Below are 20,963 nucleotides of genomic sequence, written 5' to 3' on the forward strand. Positions count from 1 at the left end.
AGAAACTATCTTTTTGCTCAGAATCTTTGGCATTAATGGAGGCAAGCCATTGAGACATTTATTGACAGGTGACAAACCTGTCCCCTGCTAATAAATGTTACCTTGCTCAGACACATCCTTCAGTTTACCCTTTAATTAAATTTCAATTGCAACAAAGTGAAAACAGTTGACTTGGTCATCACTACTGAGCAGCCCACGTTATAGAACAATTTACTAAAACTAACTTACCATTGGAGCAGGTGTTTAAAGTCACAATTGAGAAATAGAAGAGCTCAAGAAAGAAAAGGAGAAAAGAGATTAAAAGAAAAAGGGAAAAGAAAGCAAAAGATGAAAGAAAACACTATAAAGCTTTTCACCTCTTCACAAAAAGTCAAGATTTTAATCCTTTAATCAATTAACATTGATTGAGTGCCTACTATTTGCCATGGACTGTTGTTAAGTTTTTTGAGTATGAACCAGCTGTATGCCTTTTAAGGAAGGATGATATGATTCTACAGTTTTTGTCAGATGAGAGATGATCCAGAAATGGTTAGAGAAGGAAGACTATTGATTCCCTATGGAAGCAATTGATTGTTGACTTAATAGTAATAGAAATATCTTCTCTCTTTGCAAAGAATGATCCATACCATGACTCCCAAGACTTGTCCAACTAGATTCTTACTATTCACTTCTGGTGATTCACCTGGCATAAATTATATTGCTTGCAGAATCCAAAAAAACATTGATAAGGATTACAAAGGCATGGGGAAATGACTTTGTAAATATTAACATTTGCTGGATCTGTATACATCAACAGGGTGATGCAGTGGATGAAGTGACCCTGGGCAAGTTATTTAACCTATTTGCCTCAGATTCCTCACCTGTAAAATGGGAATAATAACTGCACCTGCTTCCCAGGGTTATTGTGAAGACAAAAGGATTCAAGATAGTGTTTGGGCAAGGCCATGGGAACACATTTTCATCACCATTTCCAATTAATTAACAAGAGCATCAGAAGAAAAATGGTAAATTTGGGAGGTGAACAAATAGAGGAAAAGGGGATTGTGAGAATAGGTTTTAGATTTCTAAACAACATGATGAAATATTAAAAATACTCTGTGCCAGAATTAGAGTCTCCTTAGGACTAATAAAGGCTAGTAGAATATATTTTCTTGAATTCTAAAAATCTGGTTCATGTATCTTTAAACTGAAAATAAAGGAAGAGAAAAAGAAAACTTGACTATACATTTTCACCATGCCAGTTATCATAGTCAGTAGTTACAATCTTCTCTCCACTGTCATACAAAGTCAATTTGTGAATACATATCATTGTTTACAAAGAGTGATGGGAAAGAGAGTATGGATGAGTTTGTACAATTCCTTCCCACTGGGAAATATGCTACTCAAAGTACATTCTCAACTGATGTTAGATTTGTAACATTAGAAAATGTTATCATATGTGAAAAATATCAGATTTTAAAAGTTGAAATATCTTCGATTTTAACAAGAGTTGGTCTTCTCGTACTCTGAAATCATTTTTTTCTTTAAGTACAAAGAAAATGGCAAGGAATAAACTTCTAATCCCTTGAGACAGTAAATATTACTTTCCAATGCAGTATGCCAAATTTAGGCAAGGTGAATTAATGTCTGTCTTCTAAAGGCCAGGAGTGAATTTCTAGCTGTTCATACTAGCTTATTTTACATAGAGCTTAGAGCTCATTAAAAAGGAATTCAATTCCATTTTCATGTTTTATGTCAATGGAAGCTCATCAAATGCTACTTTGCTTGACTAGATCTGATAACAATTTGAAAATCCCCAGCTTCGCATAGAAAACCAATGTGCAATCTCACAATTGAAGAAGTAATCTGCATTCTGACTCTATAATCAGCTGTAACCAGAAATTACAATATTCTGTATTGTCTCTGAGATAAGACTAATCACCCAAGCATATGAAATAGTGACTTTTTAATATGCAGACTTGTAAAGCACAAATTATAATATGTATAAAAAGATATATTACTAATAAAATTGACATGCTTATTTTCATAATCAACATGTGTCTATTAAAGGAATTTGTGTATTTTGGACTTGGACTTCACAAATCAATTACTAATCAATCAATAAATATCTGTTTAGCACTTACTATGTGGTAAACACTGGGGATAGAAATATAAAGTACAAAACTATCCCTAGTTACTAGGAGTTTACCCAAACTGCTTGCTGTTCAGTAATTTCAATCATATACAGTTCTTTGTGGCCCCATTTGAGGTTTTCTCAGCAAAGATACTGGAGCAATTTACCATTTCCTTCTCCAGCTCATTTTTCAGTTGAGGAAACTGAGAAACGGGGTTAAGTGATTTGGCCAGAGTCACACATAAGATATGCATAACTGGATTTGAACTGATGAAGATGAATCTTCCTGATTCCAAGCCCAGAGCTCTGTTCACTGGAGGTCCTAGCTGCCTACTTTCTAACAACTTAGTAGAAGGGAACTGTTTCAAATGTGAAGGTAATCATTGGTACACATATCCAAAATTTAAGACACTGTAGTATGTCTTTATAAAATCAGATCAAAACTTAAAGGAATCAGGCAGCAGATGAGAAAAAAAAAAACATACTATATTCTTTCTCTCATTTCTGATAAGATTAGGTTTTTTTAATTACAAACTGTTTATGGGAAAATGCTGGTCATATATCCTCCAAGTAATTGATTGTGCTTTTTTCATTGAGGTCTAAAAGGTTATTTATAGGGTTTTTTGGTTGTTTTTTTTTTAATCTCCCCTCCCTGTTACTCTGTATGATTCTATTCAAGGTTTTATTCAATATTCTCTACATTGGCTCAACCATTTTTACTCCTGGAACTCCTTCTACCAGGGTTCAACCATCAAGAATCTTTTGGACTTCATGGCCTGCTAACAGTAAAAGACTTTATTTAAAATACAAATAATTGGGCTATCAAGAAAACGAATTCACAAGTCTCCAAAGAAAAGAGAGGGAATTACACTCAACAAAGTAACCATAAAAACGCACTGGCTAACAGAAATGTCCCTCCCATCGCTTTGTACTCTAAAGGGAAAGGAATCAGACTAATCTTAAGTAATTGTACCAGATTCCAAGTAACCATGTTACCTCTTCAACTTGGTGGAATGAAGAGAGAATAGCCAAGTCTCCATTACTGTATATGATGAATCTCATTAAATGCTTACCACATTCGAATTCGCACTGCATATTTCCAATGGGCTGTAGCCGATTATCATATTTTCCTTGATTATAACTTTGAATGATGTGAATTTGAATGCATGAACGACTTTGGTGGAATTCATTATTCACACTAATTGGGACCTACTCAGATGATACAATGAGAACAGCATTTGTTATTCTGGATCTTGGTTCTTGTATGAGATGACGTCTGCACCCTAAACATAACTTATGCCTCCTCATGTAGTGTGGGATAGAATCCACCTCTGAAACAGTAAATCATCCTTTTGCCAAGGATGAACTGAAGTCTGCCAAAGATCAAGACAAATATCTAGACAAAGCCACTTATTCTATTATCGGCTTTCTTAGGATAAAGAAAATTTCTTCTGTATTGGTTGACTACCAGGGAGGCTTTCTTTCATGGCCATTTACTTTCTCTTCCCTCTTTTCTTCCCAGTGTCCTTCAAGTACCAATTTTCCTTCTCCTTCCTTGTGAGATATTGATGGGCTACTGCTGCAGTGAGACTATGAGGCAGTCATGGGGCATTGTGAATTCCTCACACTGATATCATCCTCCTATTAAAGACAGACTAGCTCCAAGTCTATATTTCTGATACACTGGTAGACAATTTTCTTTTTTCTCTTTGAGAAGGGTTGAAGAGGAAACAATGCTTCTGTTTTTGTAGCCAACTTCTTCATATCCAAGCAAACTGTGCTTAGCCACCCCATTGTTTACTGTCCTTTCATGGCAATCATTTTATTTCGCCTTTTATATAAAATTAAATATGACAGCTGTGAAATATCTGTATGATTGATGCTACCCTAGAAAGAGATTTGAGGAGAGGTTTGAATCTCTGTAGAGAAAAAAAAATCAGAGTAAATAGAGAGAGGATTGTATATTTTCACTAACAAGAAAAAGATTAATAATCTAAATATAAATACAGACAAGGAGAGATGTTACAAAATCAAGCCTTAACCTGGGAATAGGAGATCTGTGTGCTACCTGTGGTGTGGAATACCCCTTAAAACTGTTACTATTTTAAAATGCCTTAAATATATATATACCACCTCACCTGCCAGATGAGGAAAATGTTGTGGGTGTTAAGGTCTCACACAGGTATCACAAGTGAGTATCTCAGTCCAGATGCTGAACTCTTTCTTTCTCTCTCTCTCTCTCTCTCTCTCTCTCTCTCTCTCTCTCTCTCTCTCTCTCTCTCTCTCTCTCTCTCTCTCTCTCTCTCTCTCTCTCTTCTCTCTCTCTCTCTCTCTCTCTCTCTCTCTCTCTCTCTCTCTCTCTCTCTCTCTCTCTCTCTCTCTCTCTCTTCTCTCTCTCTTTCTCTCTCTCTCTCTCTTTATATATATATATTACTTTTTGTCAAGTCACTTAGTTTCCTAACCTATAAAATGAAGAGCTTGGACTGGATGACTTCTAAGGTCCCTTACAGCTTCAGCCCTAGTGTCTTTGACAGTTTTATGCTTCCCCCAGAAAGTCTTGAGATATATGAATTAACAACCCTACAAAAGTCTGCCTGCAGAAAACAAATGCCTGGTAACTCAGGCTTAATGAGCCTTAACTGTGAGGAATTTACAACATCATAACCACACTGGAGGCTGGTAGGCACATTGTTCTATTTTGAAAAGTAACAGAATCAAATGGAAGCTCCCTAACCCCACCCCTCAACTCCCATGAGTTACTTACATTTGTTCTGTTCCCCCACAATTATTCACAAGTTTCTATTAATATTAAATCCCTGGATGGACATTCCATTGCCATTCAACATCAAAGATAGTGAAAGACATTTAAGTTTTGAAAAGCTAAATTCACTAGTAGTAAAGGTAATGTGTCTATTGTGAAGTGAATCCAGTAGAGAAACACATTGTAAATAATGATAATTCTCTTACATCTCAATGAAAACTGTGCAGATGACACTGGTAATTAAATTATACTTTTAAAAATTTTACATGAAGATGATAAATCCCCAAACAATTAATTTGTGTTCATGACAGTCATTATGTTTATCTCCAGTCTAGTATAGCATACCTCTCGGTTGTTTTATGATGTTTCTAAAATGAATTATTCAATTTCTAGTTAACTTTGGATTTTAACTGCATCAACAAATAAAGAACAAATCATTCAACAAATTTTCAAAGATCAGGGTTTTTCTTATTTAGGTTTCTTTTTAATTTTCAGTTTGATTCAGAAGTTTATGAAATTAAAAAAAATTTAATGATATGCAGAAATATGTAAGCATTAAAATAATGGAGAATCCTATGTTTGTTATCATTAAAATGATATTTTGCTATTGCTCTGTTCATATCAAATATATTCACAACAGAGCTTTACTATGCAAATTACCAGTCTTGAAATTATGAAAATAACTATTGTTACAAATGTTCTCAGTTACATTTCCAGTATTATACCACACATTACATATATTACCACATTAGATTAGGGAAAAGAAATCTGTGAATCAAACTAAGAAAACAGCATAAAACCAAAAATAGATAACCTTGGACCTATTCTGATGTCAAGATGCTCATCCAGGACAGTGTCTGCATCTCTATATCTAATTCAGATCTCTAACATTATCCTGGATCCTGAATGCATTTGGTTCTTTTCACACAACAGCAAAAATGCAGGAATTTTCCTGAACAATTTTTATCCAGAAAATAAAAGTTACCATTGCTCCTCTGCTGATTCTAGTATTCTATTCAATTTGCAACATCTAAAAGTTGGAAAGAATCCCAAAAGCTAGCCTATTTGACGAGATCTGGATAATAATTTCATGTGGGGCAGCTAGGTAGCTCAGTGGATAGAGCACCAGCCTTGAATTCAGGAGGACTAGAGTTCAAATCTGGTCTCAGACACTTAATACTTCCTAGCTGTGTGACCCTGGGCAAGTCACTTAACCCCAGCCTCAAAAAAAAAAAAATAATAATTTCATCTATGATAAACTCAGATGACCATCCAACCTCCAATCCATTTTTAGGGATAGGAAATGGATTGCAGTAAATTTCACTTCAGGGTTGCTCTAGGAGTTAGAAATTTTTTCCTTACACTAAACTTAGAAATAATAATAATAATAAGCATTTCTAGGGCACTTTACTTATATTATCTCATATGATCCTCATAACCACCCTGATAGTTGTTATTAATATTACTATATTATCATTATATTATTATCCCATTTTTAAAGAGGAAGAAATTGAGACTGAAAGAGGTTAAAATGACTTACCCAGAATCACACAACTAGTAAGTATCTAAGGCAGGATTACTACTCAAGTGTTCCTGATCACATCCAGTGCTCTATCTGTGGCACCTAATTGCCTCTGAATGTCCAGCCATGGCTCCCAATTCTTTCTCCCAGGGGCAAGCAGAACAAGTTTATCCCTCTTCTATGTAGCAGCCCTTCATACTTGAAGATAATCATCATGGCTCCCCTAAGTCTTCTTTTCTACAAGCTAAACATCCCCAGTTTCTTCATGTGATCATCATTTGACGTGAACTCAAGTTCTTCCTCTGGACACTCCAGCTTATTAATTATATTCATAAAATGTGGCACCCAGAAAGGAGTACAATTTCCCAGTTGTCTTAGGCAAGAGTCAAGACAATGGACTGTTTACCTCCCTTGTCCTGTTTACTTCCCTTCTCGTGGAACTCACATTTGTCTTAATGAAGTGTCAGACTCTTTTAGATTTGGGGCTAGGGGCAAAGGGTGGAGGAGTGGGAAAAATGCAGTAGACTCCAATTGACTCCTATTAAACATGTAGTTCCCAGGGTTTTTTTCAAACAAAATGATATCTAAACACATTTCCTCCATTTTGGTGATAGTTTGGGATAGCAAGAGGGAACTGGGATTATCCCTTCTCTTCCCCTCTTTACCCCTCCCCACCTCTTTCCTACTAAAGAATGAACTATCAGTGACTACAAAGGAGACCAGAAAGACAAAAAAATTTTATTTATTAAATTTATTTTTGTTTCTATTAAATTTGACCTCATCTAATTTGGCATGATGTTCTAGTCTTTTAAGAACTTTTTAGATTCCAGTCTGATCATCCAAAATCTCACTTTTGTGTCATCTTTTAAGTTCATAAGCATATTATCTAGGTATTCCTCCAAACCAGTGATACACAAATATTAAACTGAACAAGGTCAAGGAGCATTCCATCAGAAATCTCCCACCAAGTAGACATTGGAACCCTCTTTGCATCCACCAGAATCTATCTCTATTCATGCTCTAGTTGACACCTTTCTACCTTGTACACAAGCATTCAACAAGCCAATTCAATTTAACAATCCTTCATGTGAAAGTTTGTGCTATATGTAAGGTACTACTAGGTTTGATTTTGGTTATTTAAAGGTGAAAGATGACAGGCTGTATCCTCAAAGAAGTCATAATCTACAGGGGGCAGGGGTGGGATAAAGCACTAAACACAAATACTTGGTAAAAAGTGAAATTATATTCAAAAATTATATTCAAATATTCAATATTCAAAAAAATTATGTCAAACCAGTTGTGACAGAAATTTTTGAGGAACTAGAAAACAAATTAACTGGGAGAATAAGGGAAAAATTTTAGGAGAGGTTGGAATTAGGTAGAGATGGGATGTGAGTGCATTTCAAACAGAAGAGATAAGCTACCCAAAAGTATAAAAGTAGGACCTGGTCTGATAAAAGATAGTAATCTAGTTTGACTAGAATGTAAAATGTTTGAATGGGAGCCAGTTACCTGAATTAAATAAGATAGATTATTAATTGAAATTGTGAATTCATCCAACCATTTTGGAAAGTAATCCGGAATTATAAGAGTTATTAAACAGCCTATATCCTTTGACCCAGCAATTCCACTACTAATTCTGTTTCCCAAGATGATCAGAGAAAAAGGAAAAAAATCTATGTGTTCTAAATATTTATTGTAGCTCTCTTTGTGGTGGCAAAAAAAATTAGAAATTACAAGGATATTTGTTGATTGAGAATGGCTAAACATGGGATATACGCTTGTGATGGAATGTCAATGTGCTAAAAGAAATGATGAACTTGACAATCTTATAAAACATGGATATATATGGACTACATGAAATAATGAAGAGCAAATTGAGCAGAACCAAGAGAACACAATATTGTTGAGCAAATAAGTCATTTGTGACTATTTTACATGCCCAAATTAACTACAAAGAATATATGAAAGAAGATTCTATCTGCCACCAGAGAAAGAACTGATAAATAGAAGTATGTATAGAATGATTTTACATATGCATATTTATGTCTAATGGTAGTGTGTGTGACAAGACTACCAGCTCAAATAAATCAAATAAATTAAGACAACTTCTCAAGGCAAAAGCAGGAAGGAAATTATTATGATCTTGCAAGAAAGGATGTCTCCCTCCCCACAAAGAGTTGGGCAAAGAGGGACAAGAATTATATATATATATATGAGCCTGGGCTAACACTCCCTATAGACTGGAACTTTTGCCCTGATTAGTCAGGACAAATGACCTCACATTCAAAGTCATAAATGAGGAAAATTTTGCAATCCAACCACATCTTTAGGATTACTGAATTACCTTATATGGGAGTTTTAATGCCAACGTAGACTCAACTTAGTTTCACAAAGAAAAGGTCCTACTCCTTGTAAACCACATGATTTCTGGAGAAAGAAACCTAGTCCTGGGGCACAGACCACCTTCACTCAGTCTTTAGAACACTGTCTCCATCTTGTGAGACAGCTTTCACAGTTCACTTCACTCAGTAACTATCTCTAGGTTGGTGGAGAGGAAAACAAAGAAATTTATATGATAACTTTATTACACTTTTTAAAGGAATAGCAAGTTGTACACAATGGATTTGCTATTTCTTGTGCAATTATCTTTTTTATTTTACTATGTTATAGAGATGCTTGTTTTATTCCCTAAATAAAAATAAAAACTAAATGTCTTTTAAAAATAAGTTGTGAAGAGTTTTGAATGATAGATTAATGATTTGGATCTTATTTAGTAAACAATAAGGAGATATTGAATGTCTGTGACTTTTGGAGTGATACCAGTGGAATTATGCTTTAAAAAGTTTAATCTGTCTATAAGACTCAAGCTCAATTGGGTGATGAAACTAATGTGGGTGAGAATTAAGAGCCTTTTTCAATGACCCAAGTGGACTTACACTAAAGTTGTAGCCATGGAAATAGAAAGTACAGATTTCAGAGGTAATGAAGAAATAGAATTGGCATAACTTGGTGATTAATTGGATGTGAGGAAAAAAGAAAGAAACTAGAAGGAATCTGGGGTTTGTGGGTTTGTGGTAGGAACTGTGGTACTCCATCAATAGATATGGGAGGAACTTAAAGAAGATATTATGTGATGGAAGATATATAGTGCTTAGATGATCAGGGAATGTTCAAGAAATCCTGATTATTTAATTATTCCCAATCAATGATTATTAATAGAAGTAACTCTTGATGAATAATCTTGCTCTTTGCCAATGCAGATCAGGACTTGCTCTTAGAGATCTGCTTAAGATCTGGAGGATTAAATTATGAAGATATGAAGGGTTAAGTCACTTGCCATGGATCAACAGTTAGTATGTCAAAGACAACACATGAATTCAAGTTTTGTTTTTTTTTTTACTCTGAAGCTCTCTGTCTATACCTACAGTCTTCCACTTGCTTCTTGAAAGAAGAGATCCAAAGTAACTTTTTTATTTTCCTGTCAATTTGCATTCTTACAAGAAAATAATGAAATATAGAAAAGAACTGTGTTGCTCTTTTGGAAAAAAAATAATGGTTGACCTTTGAATCACAATAAGGATGGCATTTCTTTCTTCCCTGTTTTTTCTTCTTCCATGTAAAGCAGGGGTTCTCAAACTACAGCCGTGGGCCAGATGCGGCCCACTGAGGACACTTGCAGCCCGCCGGGTTATGGCAAATGGGCTGAGGGGAGGAGACAGAGTGTGAGTTTTTGTTTTTACTATAGTCCGGCCCTCCAACAGTCTGAGGGACAGTGAACTGGCCCCCTATTTAAAAACTTTGAGGACCACTGACTAAAGTTTGAAAGAATCTTTTTTTATGTTGTCAACTTTTATTTTTTCTCTGTTACATGTAAAAAAAAAATTTGGAGATGGATAGAATTTATTTTCTTTTTTTAAATTATTATAGCTTTTTATTTACAAAACATATGCATGGATAATTTATCAACATTGACCTTTGAAAAACCTTCTGTTCCAACTTTTCCCCTCCTTCCCCCGCCCCCCTCCCCTAGATGGCAGGTAGTCCAATACATGTTAAATATGTTACATTATATGTTAAATACAATATATGTATACATATTTATACAGTTATCCTTCTACACAAGAAAAATCAGATCTAGAAAGAAAGAAAAAAATCTGAGAAGGAAAACAAAAATGCAAGCAATCAATAACAGAAAGAGTGGAAATGCTATGTTGTGATTCACACTTATTTCCCATAGTTCTCTCTCTGAGTGTAGCTGATTCTCTTCATTACTGAACAATTAGAACTGGTTTGAATCATCTCATTGTTGAAGAAAGCCACGTCCATCAGAATTGATTGTCATATAATCTTGTTGCCATGTACAATGATCTCCTGTTTCTTCTCATTTCACTTAGCATCAATTCATGTCAGTCTCTCCAGGCCTCTCTGAAATCATCCTGTTGATCATTTCTTATAGAACAATAGTATTCCATAACATTCATGTACCACAATTTATTTAGCCATTTTCCAACTGATGGGCATCCACTCAGTTTCCAGTTTCTTGCCACTACAAAAAGAGTTGCAAATGTGGGTCCCTTTCCCTTCTTTAAAGTCTCTTTGGGACAAAAGCAGTTTGGAATATTCTTATGGAAGTTTCACTCAAAAAATTTCCAGGCTACTGGTTCAGTGAGATTCCCAAAGAGAGAAAATTTTAGTGAGGGATCCAAAGTGTCCATGATAAGCATAAGTTTTTCAGGAATGTCAACTGCCCTAATACTAATATTAATTATCAGAATCTAATGCTAAACATTTGACTATTTGTCAATGATGCTCTTTATTAAAATGGAAACATAGTCACATTTTTTTCTTATTCAATCCTTGTTATATTTATACATCCTCCTTTTAAAAATAAGCAATATATTGGTGGCTTTTTTTTACATCTTTTAATAATCCACAGGTAGCATTCAGGCTGTTTGTTCATCTTGCTCTTGCCACATGACCAGCCCATTCCCTTTTCTAACCATACATTCCTATACCTCTCATGAATGTCTTTCTGCACAAATTATTGTAATATGCTGCCACCCACTAATCATTTTTCCATTCTCCTTGGAATCATCCACATTATAGATTCTTTTAAGATCATGATTTCCCCTCATCTACAATTGATGGGATCTAGTGGCAGTCAGAGAATTGTGGAAATCCTCTTTCAGTCAGCACAGGTCCTTCATGAAAGAATTCACAAACCCATAGAGTTTTAAGTGGCAAAAATGGAAGTTTATTTTTGGATGAGAAGTCAGCTTTGTTAGAAAAACTGACTACTTCAGGGGCAAAGTCCTATTAGGGAAATGGAAGCTGGCACTGAGAAGAGAATGTCTTCTCGGTGGGCAGGGTCCTGGCAGCTATGCCAAAGAGGCAAGTCACCTACTTTGGACATTCTGCAAAGAAATGAGAGAGCAGAAATCTATTTTATGAGTAGAAATTGGGGGGAGTGAAGAAGAGGAGGAGGCAGTTTGAACTTATCAGACTAGGATCTCCCAAATGAAATTACTTTGAAGGCTTTTTCAGCCTGAATTTGAATGAAGATCCAGCTGTCAATGGAGGTGATTTGCCTTAGATGGCCCAGCCTAAGAAACTCTCTCCCAGACTCCACAGAGCCTGGGAGGCCAGAAATCAAAGGGGACAGAATTTCAGAAAGTTAATTTTACAGATCAGAAGGGTACACTGTTTCACACCCCCATCCCAACATGTAACATCACCCAAGTTAAGTATTGCTTTTTAAAAGATAGACAGTGAGCAACTTGGAATCACTCCATCCTAGACTCAGCCCATTGTCCTCCTTCAGAAACTTTCCAAGATATACAGTATCATTATTCTGTGGGCTGTCCTCCTAACTATATATCCAGATTTCCATGTAAAAGCATATGGCAAATCATTTTTCAGATTTTGTTCACATTCACAATTAAAGGAAGTGTGTGGGACAGTAACATCCACAAGAACAATCAGAGACTCTCAGAGTAAGAAAAAGCAAAAAGGAGTTTATTAAGATCTCAGAGAAAGGGCCTCTCCTATATGACAAGGTGCTTGTCGGTAATGTGCAAAGCATAAACTGCACAACATAAGATTAAATACCTTGAATGAAGAAGCCTTCCTCCTCAACCTGACTTTTTCCTCCCATTGTTTGGGGGAGTCCAGGCTTACATTCAAATGGTGGATATCTAGCCCAGAAACAAAAGAATACAAGTCAATAATAATAAACAATTTAATTTTCCCTAGGCAAACAGATAAGACAATTCAAATTCATCATTACTTAAAAGAAGAACTTAAGTGTTAATTAAGAGGTGGTAGGAAACAGCTGGGGACAAACAACTGCAACTTTTAGCTATAGCTCTATTTGTTATTATAAAGTCTCAAGTCACAATTAAGATATAGTTTAAGATCACATTCCCTAGAGAGTGTCTTCACTCAGTTATTTCCACACAAAAAGTTATTGTCTGGGCAGCTAAGATGATGACCTTCCCACCCTTTGCCCTGGCATTGTTTCTCTGTGCCTTTCTCTGCCCACATAATACTATAATATGAGATTATATAAAAGAATCTTGTTTAAAAATTATGAAAGTTCAAACTATAGATCTATTTGGCAGACACCAAAAATAATAATAATAATAATCATTACTAGGCTTATGGAAATGTGGGGAGTATAGATAAGGAAGGATAAAGTCTAATAGAATAACACATTCCTTACCAAAAAAAAAAAAAAAATCCAAGGAAAAGTTTAGATGGAAGACTTTTGTTCTCCAAAGGTAATGCTTAGGGCAGAGATTCTCCTGCTGGAGAAATAATAGCTCCAACAGCTAAGACTTTGAGGGAACAGCTCTGTCATCTTCAAGGAATTTTCTAACTTTTCTAAAAGAGTTAAGGGAAACTACATGGGCTTTAGGCTAAGATTCAATCTATAAATCCACAGAGTTCCAAACATTGTGCTTGGTGTTGGAGAAATAATGAAACAATCCCTATTCATAAAAAAAATTATATTCCAAAGAGGAAGTTAGGTTTTAAGAGCAATACCCACTTTTCCCTGAGGAAATGACAGTTGGGAATTTCAGCAGAGTCAATTTCAGGATAAAGTGGAGATCAGGAGAAAGATTAGGAGACCTGCTGAACCATACCTTTAACAAGACCAAGATTTCTCACTACATCCAGGACTATCTCCAGTTGTCCCAATCTTTATCTGACCATTGAACCTAGATGGCTCTGTTGAGAAAAGTAAGACACAGAACTCCCACCCATAAATTCAATTCACTTCCATGGCATATCCTCCCTTCTCAATGTCATGGTCCTCTTTAAGAACCAAGAACAAACAACAAGAGCAATAGCTGCCTATAGAGATGAAGATTCATCAGAATAGCAGCTAGGGGAGACTACAAGATTGTGGGAAGATTGTGTTTCCCTTAACTTTTTGGGGGGCCCTGAAACTTTGTCCCTTTTAATCTGTAAAATAAGGGTGATTGGGGTCTCAAATTCTCCCAGCCTCTTGGGAGAGACCACACCTTCTGTTCACAAAGGAAAATCCCAAGATAAGTAATCTCTTTTCAATTGGAAATCTAGGCTTGTAGCAAAATCAACACTGAGTGGCTCAAACTCCCAGTTAAGTAATTTCATTCAATTTTGAATTGAATTGAAGCCCCAAGCCTCAGAGGCTAATAAAAGACAACTCTGAACCTCAAATCTTTCCAGAAGTCCTAAAGAGAATTATGTTTGCTAAGGTAGTGGTCTTCTTAGCAGGCTGTCTTTGCCCACTAAGAAAGCTGTCATCTTAGTGAAAATAAATCAAAATAAAATTTCTTTTGCCGCAGATTTCAGATTTGTGAATTCTTTCGCAAGGGACCTATGGTTCCAACCAGAGGGGATCTCCTAACCCACATCTTGCACCTCATCATTTGGTTCCCTGACTTCATCATTTGGTTCCCTGAAGGATGGACCTTTTTCAGAGGAGAGTTTGAGATTCAGGAACTTCCCCTGAGAAGGGGAACAGTTTCAGGGTTCACCCCAGGAGACACAATTTACATCATTTCCCCACAAAAGATCTCAGTTTACATCACTATCAACAAACTTACAGGGTCAAAGTTATGAGATGTCCCTTCATGAGTAAACCTTGGCCATGAGCAAACCTATGTCTTTTCTTCTATGAGGATATCACTTTTCTACTTCTATCCTTCCCATTTTGTATTATATTTATTTATGTGGGAATACATACCAGATTTATGCAGAAATATTTTGTTGCTACTTGTATTTCTATGACATTTCATTAAATGCCTTTGCTTTGAATTAATTATGTCCTCTGCCTACTCACAGTAAATACATATAGTAGGGGCTGATGAGTTATAGTTTCTTTCTGAGTACTTTCTATAATAGCATTAGCTAGAGAATCTGTTCTGAAAGTTTAGGGGAATTATGCTCTATATGTAAAATATGCATGTTTCATCCATTTTATTTTTACTTTGTAAATTGTTCATTTGAATATTTCAGTGAGCAGACCTCACTAGGAGGCTAGCTGCAAACAGAGAATTTCATCTATAGGCCCTGGAATTGAACTGGTATTCATAAAATAGGAAAAGATCCAAAAGAAGGCCTCTATCATATGGAATAGAAAAATGCTCTATAGAGCATTTTTGGAAAACAATAAACATGAGGGGAAAAGCATAGCTCAATTTTTATCTACCACCAGTGGAGTGTTTCCTGGCATGTACGGCCACAAATATACCAATGGAAGAAGTTAAAAAAAAAAATTTAATTACTTTTTAATGTTCTAGAGAGTGATAATGATTCCATATTTATCGAAAATTTGTCTCTTCTGAATAAATATTATGAAACCTAGTTTTCCTTCCTCTATACAGAAGGAAATTTCATTGACTTTAAAGCATTTGAATGACCTCACTTGAAGGAATGCTCATAGCTTAATCAACCAAAGACAAGGATTTACCTAGGGTTTTCTGAATAAAAATTTAGTCTTATATATGTAGCTATTTATAACTGAAATCTTTACAAAAAGAGCATTTTAGAAATCATGTTGACTATTGAGCAAACTTCATAAACAAATATCTTGCTACACAGAAGAGGAAACAGTAACTATGAAAAAAAAAATCCAAATAGTTTTTGCAATGAAATTAAATATTTTTCTTTGAAAAACATTTACCCATAAATGTCCACTGAGAAGATCCTTTCAAAAACATAACACACTTTAATGAAGATAGTCCAGATCATAACTATTTTTACCTTCAAGTAATTGTTTAGGATTCTGAGCCTCAATTCATAGTCCCTCCCTTGACTTACTGACTTACATTCAAATTGTCTAGATTAAGAGACAGTATTTTGTATGAAAAATTTTAAGCTTCCTCTGGCTCTTAGTTTGAATTATTGTTATTCCATTAGCAGATTCTGTATTACAACTCAATAATAACATCTTTGAGCCAATCTATTGACATGATATTTTGATTGCCACTCCACTCAAACAATCCTATGGGATATCACAGGTTCCAGAACTACATATAATTTTTATTTACACATAGAGGTCTAATAAAGGGAAGGAGTAACCTGGATTCAAATTCCCTTCCTGGTACTTAGTAGCTGTGTCATTTGATTCCAGAGGATTTGTGAGGAAATTCTCACTTCTTGATAGAAAGTTAATAGATACAGGGTACAGTGAGAGAGAGAGAGAGAGAGAGAGAGAGAGAATTTGAATATAAGCAAATGGGAGAATTTACATTGATTGACTATGCATATTTGTAACCAAGATTTAAATTTTCTTTCTTTTTCAATGGAGGCTAGATAGGGTTAGGTGGGAAGGAGAAGAAGAGATGGATTTTTGTTCACTAAAAAAATAAAATAAAATTTAAGAAAACTCATGATTGTCAATAAATAACTTAAACACTCACAACCATAGTTTCCTCATCAATAAACTGGGGGAAATAATAGCTACAGAAAAGTTATTCACTTACAAGGGTAAAGCTGATGGGGGTTGAAGTCCCTTTAAGATTCCTTTCTAATTGCCCATGGCTGACCTTGATTCACAAATCCTGGTCAAAGGCACCCTTTGAATATCGGGCCCAGCCCCCACTCTCAGCTCAGCTTCCCCCAACCCTCACCTGATCTGAGCTAACTGAAAAGCCCGTCAAGAACTTAGGGGTACCGCCCTCTTGGCAGGAGCCCTCCCAGCCAATACATGGTATCCTTCCAGCCATGTAAGGGTTCCTGCCCGCCCAGCAGCCACTTTTGGCCCTGGCATCTTTCTAACTTAACTTAACTTCCAAATTTCTACAATAAGCCTTTTATTTATCAATCTAGGTTTTCGGGCCTGTAAATTCATTTTACAGGGGACACTGCGCCTCATGGGATTATCTATGTGCCGAGAATGGGGTTCCCCCTTTCCTTTCCCTCATTAGAGCCTTCCAACATTCTCCTCCAAATATTTAAAATAATGCCTCAAATCAAATTCTGGAGTGGCAGAGTTAACAAAAGGTCAGCGTGACTCACTCTTAGAATCCAAAACAATTTAGGAGGTTGAAAAGATATGAGGATGAAAGCTATCCCAAAACACACATAGATAAAACACCAATGGTGAGACCAGATGGTAGAAACAGAAGCTGCAGCATCTTTGGAATATCTCAAGACAGAGATAGTAAGGAAATCTGGCATCTGGTCAGAAAGAGATTACAGGGGACTCCCTGTGCTAGCACTGGACAAGATACCAGATGCTATTTGGCAATTCCATTACTTATATCTACATCTCGTCATAGCTCAATGGCAGAGTAGCACTTTCAGTAAAGAGAGAGCAGAAGCTCTGAAAGGCTATATTGCTTTTGGTCACAAAGAGTCAGAGACCCTGAAGAACAGTATCACTTCTGATCACAAGGGATAAGGAACACTGTGGAACAGTACAGATTGCAATCCCAAGGATCAGGGGTTCTTACTGTGTAAGAACCAGAGTGAAGATCAGGAGAGCAATGACCTACTTCTTCCCAGATCACTCCATCTTGGAAGCACCAAAACTTCCAATACTACAAATTAGCTCTGAAAAAAACAGTATGAAAACACTTGAAGTTTGAGGCAATGCCTATTCACACCCACACTCCCTGCACTCCAACCTTCCCCACTGGAAACAGTGTTGAACTTTAACACATTTCAAAATCAATTAATAGGTTGGGGAAATTAATACAACAATAACAACAAAAGAACCTTAACAAAAAAAAACTATTATGGTGACAGGGAAGATCAAAACACAAATTCAGAAGATGACAATGAAATCAAAACACTAACAAGCAAAGTCTCAATGGAGGGGGTGAGGGAATGTGAAATAGACACAAGACCAACAAAAATTTTTGAAAGACCTAAAAAATAATTTATGAAATAAAATAAAATTAGTAGAGGAAAAATTAAAGTAAGGAAATGAAAGCAAAGGAAGAATATTATAAAAAGACAGCTTGGTTTTAAAAATGGAATAAAATACTGGAAAAAAATAACACCTTAAAAAACAGAATTGACCAAATGGAAAAAATACAAAAATTCGCTGATGGAAATTATTTTTTAATAAATAGAAGTGTCTGATGGGGGAGGGGGAAGTATAAAATCTCACTGAAGGAAAATCACTTCTTAAAAATTAGGTTTGGGAAAGTGGAAGCTAATGACCCCCTTGAGACATCAAAAAACATTAAAACAAAGTCCAAAGAATGGAAAAAAAGAAGATAAAAATATCTCATTAAAAACATCCAACTTGGAAAATAAATTGAGAAGAGATAGCTTAAGAATTATAGGGTTAAACTATATTATAAAGCAGTGGTCATCAAAACCATTTGGTACCAGCTAAGAAGTAAAGTAGTTGATCAGTGGAATAGGTTAGGTTTCCAAGACACAATAGTCAATAACTATAGTAATCTAGTGTGTGATAAACCCAAAGACTTCAGATTCTGGAATAAGAACTCACTATTTGACAAAAATTTCTGGGAAAATTGGAAAATAGTATAGCAGAAACTAGGCATTAACCAGCACCTAACTCCCTGCACCAAGATAAGGTCAAAATGGGTACATGATTTAGACATAAAGACTGATACTATAAACAAATTAAGATTATAAGAGTTAATTTACCTCTCAGATCCATTAAGAAGTAAAGAAATTATGGCCAAAGAAGAACTAAATAAAGAACATTATGAAATGTAAAATGGTTAATTTTGATTATATTAAATTTTAAAAGTATTTGTATAAACAAAATCAATGCAGACAAGATTAGAAGGGAAGCAGAAAACTGGGGAAAGTTTTTTACATCCAAGAGTTCTAATAAAGGTCTCATTTCTAAAAGATACAGAGAATTGACTGAAATTTATAAGAGTACAAGCCATTTTCCAAATTACAAATGATCAAAGGATGTGAACAGACAATTTTCAGATTAAGAAATTAAAATCATTTCTAATCATATGAAAAAAAAATGCTCTAAATTACTATTGATTAGAGAAATGCAAAATAAGACAATTTCGAGGTACCACTACACTTTCAGCTTATCTAACATAACAGGAAAAGATAATGATAAATGTTGGAGGGGATGTGGGAACATTGGGATACTAATACATTATTGGTGGCGTTGTGAAGTTATCCAATCATTCTGGAGAGCAATTTGGAACTATGCCCAAAGGGTTATCAAATTGTGCATATCCTTTGATCCAGCAGTGTCTCTACTAAGTCTAAATTTCAGAGAGATCATAACAAGGGGAAAAGGTCCCACATGTGCAAAAATGTTATAGCAACCCTTTCTATAGTGGCAAGGAACTGAAAACTGAGTGAGTGCCCATCATTTGGGGAATGGATAAATAAATTATGGTACTTGAATGTTATGGAATATTATTGTTCTATAAGAAATGATCAGCAGATTGATTTCAGAAAGACATGCAGATATTTGCATGAACTGATGCTAAGTAAAGTGAATGGAACCAAGAGATCGTTGTACAGAGCAACAAGAAGATTATATGATGATCAGCTCTGATGGACTTGGTTTTTTCAATAATAAAGTGATTCAGACCAATTTCAATAGACTTGTGATGAAGAGAGCCACCTGCATCCAGAGAGAGGACTATAACAACTGACTGTGGACCACAGCAAAGTATTTTCACCTTTGTTGTTGTTGTTTGCTTGCTTGTTTTTTCTCATATTTTTCCCTTTTTTATCAGATTTTTCTTGTGCAGCATTATAAATGTGGAAATACATATAGAAAAATTGCACGTGTTTAACATATATCCCATTGGTTGCTGTCTTGGGGAGGGGGGTGAGAGTAAGGGAGGGGAAAAATTGGAATACAAGGTTTTGCAAGGGTGAATGTTGAAAACTATGTATTTTGAAAAATAAAAAGCTATTGTTTAAATAAAAAGACTTAGAATTTAAGGGTTACTTGAAAATCAAGACTATAGAAAGAGCTAGGCCTCATATATCAAGAAATTATCAAGGTAAGCTACCCTGATATTCTAGAATTAGAGGATAAAATAGAAAATTGAAAGAATCCAATAAAAACTTCCTGAAACAATCCCAGGAATTTTTCAGCTAAATTGCAAAGCTCCCAGGAGAGAGAGAGAGAGAGAGAGAGAGAGAGAGAGAGAGAGAGAGAGACGAGAGAGAAGAGATGTGAGAGATGTACTTCAAGTGACCTGAAAAAAAATATTTAAATATCATGAAACCATAGTCAGAATCACAAGATTTAGCAGCCAAAGGAGCAGACAATTTGGAATATGATATTCTGGAAGACAAAAAGAACTGAGATTACAACCAGAAATAATCTACCTAGCAAAACCAAACATACTATTTCAAGAGAAAAATGAATATTTAATAAAAACAGATGACTTTCAAGCATTCTTGATAAAAAGAAAGTTGAATAGAAAATTTGACTTTCAAATACAAGACTCAAGAGAAATATAAAAAGATAAAGATGAAAGAGAAATCATAAGGGACTCAATAAAGTTAAAGTGTTTATCTTTCTGTATAGGAAGATGATCCAAATAACTTCTACGAACATTCCCATTATTAGGGCATTAGAATGATTGTACATAGAAAGAGGACACAGGAGTACTTTCATTATGTTGATGTGATGTAAAAAGTATTGGATAGGCAAGAAAAAAGAATGCCCTGGGGGAAGGAGAGAAGGAAGAAGAATGGAGGAAATTATCTCACCTAAAAGAGAGATTTTTACAGTAGAGGAGAAAATGGTGATGGGGCAAGCAACATTTGAATTTTAATCATACCTAAACTGGTTTCAAGATAGAAGAAAATATATTCATGCTTCAACAGGTTATAAAATTTGTCTTACCCAACAGAGAAATAGGAGGGGAAGAGGGGATAGTAGAAAGTGGGTGATGACAAAAAAGAAAGCAGGAAAAAAAGCAGTAGTGTGAAATAGATTGTAGAGGAGGAAGAAGTTAAAGAGAGAAAGAAGATAAACAGAAGAAAATGGGATGGAGAGAAATCCAGTTAGCAATCATAACTATGAATATAAATGGAAGGAACTCACTCATAAAATGGAAGTAGATAGTATGGATTAGAAAACAGAATCCAAC

Source organism: Sminthopsis crassicaudata, chromosome 3 (genome assembly GCF_048593235.1).
Source record: "Sminthopsis crassicaudata isolate SCR6 chromosome 3, ASM4859323v1, whole genome shotgun sequence".
Taxonomy (NCBI): domain Eukaryota; kingdom Metazoa; phylum Chordata; class Mammalia; order Dasyuromorphia; family Dasyuridae; genus Sminthopsis; species Sminthopsis crassicaudata.